Consider the following 5,906-nt stretch of genomic DNA (forward strand, 5'->3'; position numbering starts at 1 on the left):
ATAGCTAATTCAGTTTTTTTTTTTGTTTTTTTGTTTTAGTATTTGCCTGGCCTGACTTTCCCCATCGTTCACTTTCTTTTGCCCGAGCCTTTCATCTTTCCATATACAGTATGTAACTTCCTTTCAAACAAAGAAGTTTATGGCTGATTTTTTTTTTTTTTTTTTTAATTCTTTATTTCCTTAAAAGTTGTTTCCGGACCGTTTACCCCTTCCCCCGGAAAAAATGAACTTACTAAATAGAGTTCAAATTTTATTTATAGTGCTTTTTCTTTTTAATCTGATGGCATATTGTATAAGTACTGTGTTCAAAATTTACTTGGGATAATCTTATCTACCACCATTTATTCTGGTTATGTTATTCTTTGAAATAAACTATAGTTAAGTTCTTTTGTTTCTTTGTGTTCAATTTTAAGATCCTTCCCATCCTTGTTGTTCGTTTGTTTGTTTTAGTATGTAAAACATTAACACATTTACAAAAGTCATAATTATGCAAAATAGTGAGACCTGGGAAAGTGTCGTGGTCTCCATCCATCCCTTCCACCGTGGAAGGTAACCAGTCTCTCTGGTGTCTTTTTGTCTGGTGTTTCTTTTGCTAAAACAAAAACAGTTACATGTCTATTTTCTTATTTTCCATCATTTTTCTTACAGGGAATTATTCTTGATACTCCTTTGCACTTTTTTTTTTTAAATAATAGACCTTTATTTACAGGTTTTTGTAAGTTTACAGACAAATTGAGGGTGATGTACAGAGATCCATTCTACCCCTTACGTCCTTCTACCGCAACCCCCCACGTCCTTCTACTGCAACCCCCCACCCCAGTTTCCCCTAATAAAGTTCCTTTATGTCTTTTTATGGCTTTACAGCTCATTTCTTTTTAAACACTCATTACAATTACATTGTATGGATATGCCAGGGTCTGTTATCCATTCATATATTAAAGGACATCTTTGTTACTTCCAGGTTTTGGCAATTATGAATAAAGCAGCTATAAATCTTTGTGTGCAGGTTTTTGCGTGAATATATAAATATGCAGCTCATTGGGTAAATATCAAGTATCAGATTACTGGATTATATGGAAAGATTATGTTCCGTTTTTTAAGAAACTGCCAAACAGTCTTACAAAATGGCTTTACCATTTTGCATTTATACCAGCAACAAGTAAGGGTTCCTATTATTCTACATTCTCACCAGAATTTGATGGTGTCGGTGTTTTGGGTTTTGGCCTTTCTAATAGGTGTGTAGTGGTATCTCATTGTTGTTTTAATTTGTCATTCCCTCATGACATATGATGTTGAGCATCTTTTTATATGCTTATTTGCCATCTATATCTGATGAGATGTTTAAGTCTTTTGTCTTTTTTAATTGGATCGTTTGTTTTCTTATTGAGTTCGAAGAGTTCTTTGTATACTTTAGATACCTATCTTTTCTCAGATACGTGTTTTGTAAATGTTTTCTCTCAATGGGTAGCTTGTCTTCATTCTCTTGACAGTGTCTCTATCTTTTAATTTTTCTTATTATATTTTAAGTGAGCTTTTAGAAAGAAACCTAGATCTTTTTATTTGAAAAAATCTAATGATCAATTTCTGTTTTTTAATTGGGATATTTAGATTATTTATATTTAATGTAATTTTTTTAAATTATGGTAAAATACACATAACATTTACCATCTTAACCATTTTTAAGTGTACACTTCAGTGGCATTATGTACATTCACAACCATCACCACCATCCATCTCCAGAATGCTTCATTGTACAAGACAGAAACTCTGTACTTATAACCACCTGTTCCCTCTTTCCCCACCCTTGGCAATCACCATTCTGTTTTCTGGCTCTATGAGTCTGACTACTCCAGGTAGCTCACAGAAGTACAATCATACGGCATTTGTCCTTTTTATAACTGGCTTATTTCACTTAGCATAATGTCCTCGAGGTTCATCCCGGTTGTAGCGAATGTCAGAATTTCCTCCCTTTTTGAGGTTGAATACCATTCTATTGTAAGTAGATATGACATTTTAGAAAATCCATTCATTCAAATCGAAAGCCTTGCCGGGTAGAGTCTTTGTGGTTGTAGATTCTTGTTTTTCATAACTTTGAATAATTCTTGCCAGTCCCTTCTGGCCTGAAAGTTTCTGTTGAAAAATCAGCAGACATTCTTATGGGAGCACCCTTGTAAGTAACTAGCTACCTTTCTCTTGCTGCTTTTAAGATTCTTTCTCTCCTTTTTTTTTTTTTTGATAACAGTTACCCTAATGGGTGTGAAGTGGTTTACATTTACTGTAATTATTGATGTGTTTGAATTTAATGCTACCATTTTATTATATAGTTCCTGTTTGTCTCTTTTGTTTTTCGTTACTCTATTTCCCATTTCCTGGAGTCTTGGATTATTTAAATATGTTTTAGTGTTCCATTTTAACGTATCTGTTGGTAAAGGGGACTTGCAGGTATAATTAAAGACTATTAGATGGAGAGCTAAACCTGGATTGCCTTTGTGGGCCCAGTGTAATGACAAGGATACTTATAAGAGGGAGGCAGGGCGATCAAAGTCAGGACAAGGAGATGTGTTGAAAGCAGAGGTTGGAGTGATTTGCTTTGAATGGGGAAAGGGGCCGTGAGCCAAGGGTGCAGGCAGCCTCTGGAAGCTGGAAAAGCCAAGGAAACGGATTCTTCCCTACAACCCCAGAAGGAACACAGACCTGTTGACACCTTGATTATAGCTCGTAAGACCCATTTTGGCTTCGGACCTCCAGAACCATAAGATAAGACATTTGCGTTGTCCTAAACCAGCAATTTTTTTACAGCAGCAATAGGAAACTAATTCAGCCCCAGTGTGCACCATCCGGGAGCCAGTCTGGCAGGCGTGAGGGTGGTCGGCATCATAGTTTGGCTCTCAACGCCTTTGCTCTGTTGATCCTGGTCATTTCCACAGTTGTGTGATTCAGGATTTCCGACCATAATTTAAAGGACCTTTTCCTCCGGCTCCATGCTCTTTCTGGTCTTTCTATAAACACTCAAGCTCCCAAGATCCCCCAGTCCTGGTGTTCTGGCTCAAAAGAGATAAAAGAATCTTTAGGGATATGCCAGTTATCACGGTCAATGCTGCCACGAGGAGGTGTATTCATTCCCGGGGCCCACCTCGGTTTGGGTCTAGAGAGTCTAGAGTTTTTCTTCTAGGATTCTAGCTGCCTTAGGGTGTAAGCTGGGTGATATAGAAGATAAAAGGCAAATCAGGGAACTTACTACACGGGTCATTCTTTGAGTTTTGAGTTTCCTACCTGGCTCACCTGCTTTATTTATTTTTTGAACTCTTAGACAATTGCTTTATGTCTTTTGTCCAAGACTTTTAGTTGTATTCAGTGGGAGAGAGGGGATGGAGTATACTTAATCTTAACCAGAACTAGAACTTTCTTCATCTTTTTTGTTACTTTTAAAAAATGTCCTGCTTTTTTCCCCTTCTATTTATCTTAAGTCATTATCTGTTTTTAATTAACTTTTATGTTCTTTCTAGTTTAGTGTACATTTCTAAAATAATTTCTTTCTATTTCTTTCCTGAGTTATTTCACATGCTTTGTGAGTTTTCCGAATTTTGGTTTATATTGTTCTTTCATTCTCCTATTATTGTTTTGTGTCCTTTTGCTTGTTTTGAAATGGTAGGTTATGATTTTCATGTATTTTGTAGGCATGTCTTCCGGAGGGCTATTATTGCCTGTAGGGGTAGCCTTCTTTTAAAGTTTTTTTTGTGTAATATATTTTTATGGCATTTTCCCTCAATCCTTCTGCTGCTCAGTTTTATATGAAATGACTTTTCTTGCTTGTAGAAGGAAGCCTGAATTTCATGGCTCTAGAGCTCTCTCTTCTGTTATTTTTGTGAAGTGTTTAAATGTACGCCTGCTTGCTTTCCAAAAATCTCCTGACTTTGTCCCCCTCCCCGACTTTTATCTGGCTTTCTCTTTTGTCCCTGTGTGGTTCAATTTAAATTCTGTCCCTAGTAGTTTTGTCTTAGGCCTGAAAGGCGGGAAGAAGGGGGCGGGGTTGGCTGATTCGTTTTGGGAATTCACGAGATTCATACTTACCACAGACCCTTGCACTCACCTGAGAACTGGTGTGCGAGTCTCCTCTCCGTGTCAGGTGCTCGTCTCACCTGGGCTCCCACCCCTGAACCCGTGACTCCTCTACCTTCTTCCTCACACGTGGGCCACACAGCCTCACAGGTGTTCCTGGTTTGTGCCTGCCCACTTGAGATTTGGAGTTCTGGAGACTCCTTGTTATTTGGTTTTGTTTTATTTCTTTATTTTTCTTTCTTTTTTTTTTATGATGACATTGGCTAACAAAGTCTAATAAATTTCAGCTGTACACTTTAACAGTAAGGCATATATATATTTTTACATTGTATGTTCACCTCCCATAGTTAGATTTCTTTCTGTCACCACAGCCTACAGCACCTGGTCTTCCTAGGTGGTCTCCCATCCAAGTACTAACCAAGCCCAACACTGCTTAGCTTCCAAAATCAGATGAGATCGAGCAGTTCAGGGTGGCATGGCGGTAGACCATCTAGTGGGCAAGTCAGGGAGGTTAAAGAAACTGTACTGCTACTTCCAACATCCTGCACCTCAGTTACTTTGATGAAAAGATGTGCTCTTCTGCTCAGAGGGCTTCTGGATGGGAAATTTAAGGGGGAGAAGTGAAGGTTTAGAATATTCAGTGATGGATGTAGACAGGGAGCTTTCAGGTCAGGAGCAGATGAGGGTAAGGTGAGGCACGGGCGAGGGTGGGGACCATGAACAGCGGGGCTGCCAGCCTTTGTGAACGTGTGACTGTTGCAGGTGTCACCGCCCGTGAAGCCTCAGAGGAGGCTGATAGTTGGTTTAGGATTACAGTTAGGATTGTAGGTGTGCCTTGTTGGTCTCATTGAAGGACCATGTTGTCACAGGTGGTTGAGATAGCTTTGGGAGAGGAATTCCATTCCCGGGTGTGAAGGGAAGTGAAGCAGGGATGGGCAGCTAAGTGGGAGGCCATGGGAAGGCCCTAGGGACCGGATGTAAAGAGCAAATCCAGTGGGGGGTGGCGTGCGGATGTGCCTGCTGGAGACGTGTCAGGGCGTAGCGGTAAGATTTTTTTTTAGTTAAAACAGATACAGATTAAAAACTTAAAAGTTTCCATGTCAGCTGCAGTTTAATGTATTTGATCCTTATGAAGGTTATTAAATGCTTCAGAATTTCTAGTTTCTCAACAAATGGTAAATCAATAAGCAGTTTCTCAACAAATGGTAAATCAGTAAGCAGTTTTACTCTAAACCTATATATTGTCATAGGAGCTTAGGAGCCACAAGTAAAAACCACAGGCTTAAGAAACTTTGGAACAAATATTCCTAAAAAACACATCGTTAGCCCGAGTCATGTGTTTATAGCTATGTACATAGAGCACAGAGCTTTTCTAACATCCTCATTGTGGCAACAAGGCAAAATTAATTTTGATATGAGCACATTATTTCTAAACATTGTGTATAGTTACTTTCCTTATAGCTTAATATTCCTTAAGAAAGTGTTGGAAATTAATTACAAATTTTCTATTTTGGCATTTTAATGAGTGCAAAGTATTTTAACAAGACTTTGCAAACAACGTGTGTGTGTGTTTTTTTTAAAGAAATGTGACAATCCACAAGTAACATTATGCTTAATATTTTCCTGAAATAAAGGTTATTTGTGGTAGGAAGTTGCAAATTACTTCACATATTTAAAGGAAACACCAGTAAGCTGTCAGCTCTGTCATTTACCACAGTTTAATAAAGAAATTTCTTTAATAAGATTGCTCCAAATGAAGTTTGTAGCGAAGAATGGAGTAATTGCCTGTCGCACTGTAAAAAAATCAGTTTCACATCCTTGGAATGTTTCTTTACACTCATTTCCAC

The 5,906-nt window shown here is 38.2% G+C and overlaps 1 pseudogene; it reads right to left on the bottom strand.

Annotated features, from left to right (window-relative positions):
• Positions 1–4,428: 4,428 nt before the first annotated feature.
• LOC111737612 lies at positions 4,429–4,546 on the bottom strand (annotated as a pseudogene).
• Between the last annotated feature and the right edge of the window lie 1,360 nt (positions 4,547–5,906).

Source organism: Pteropus vampyrus, unplaced genomic scaffold, assembly GCF_000151845.1.
Source record: "Pteropus vampyrus isolate Shadow unplaced genomic scaffold, Pvam_2.0 Scaffold28, whole genome shotgun sequence".
Classification (NCBI taxonomy): Eukaryota; Metazoa; Chordata; class Mammalia; order Chiroptera; family Pteropodidae; genus Pteropus; species Pteropus vampyrus.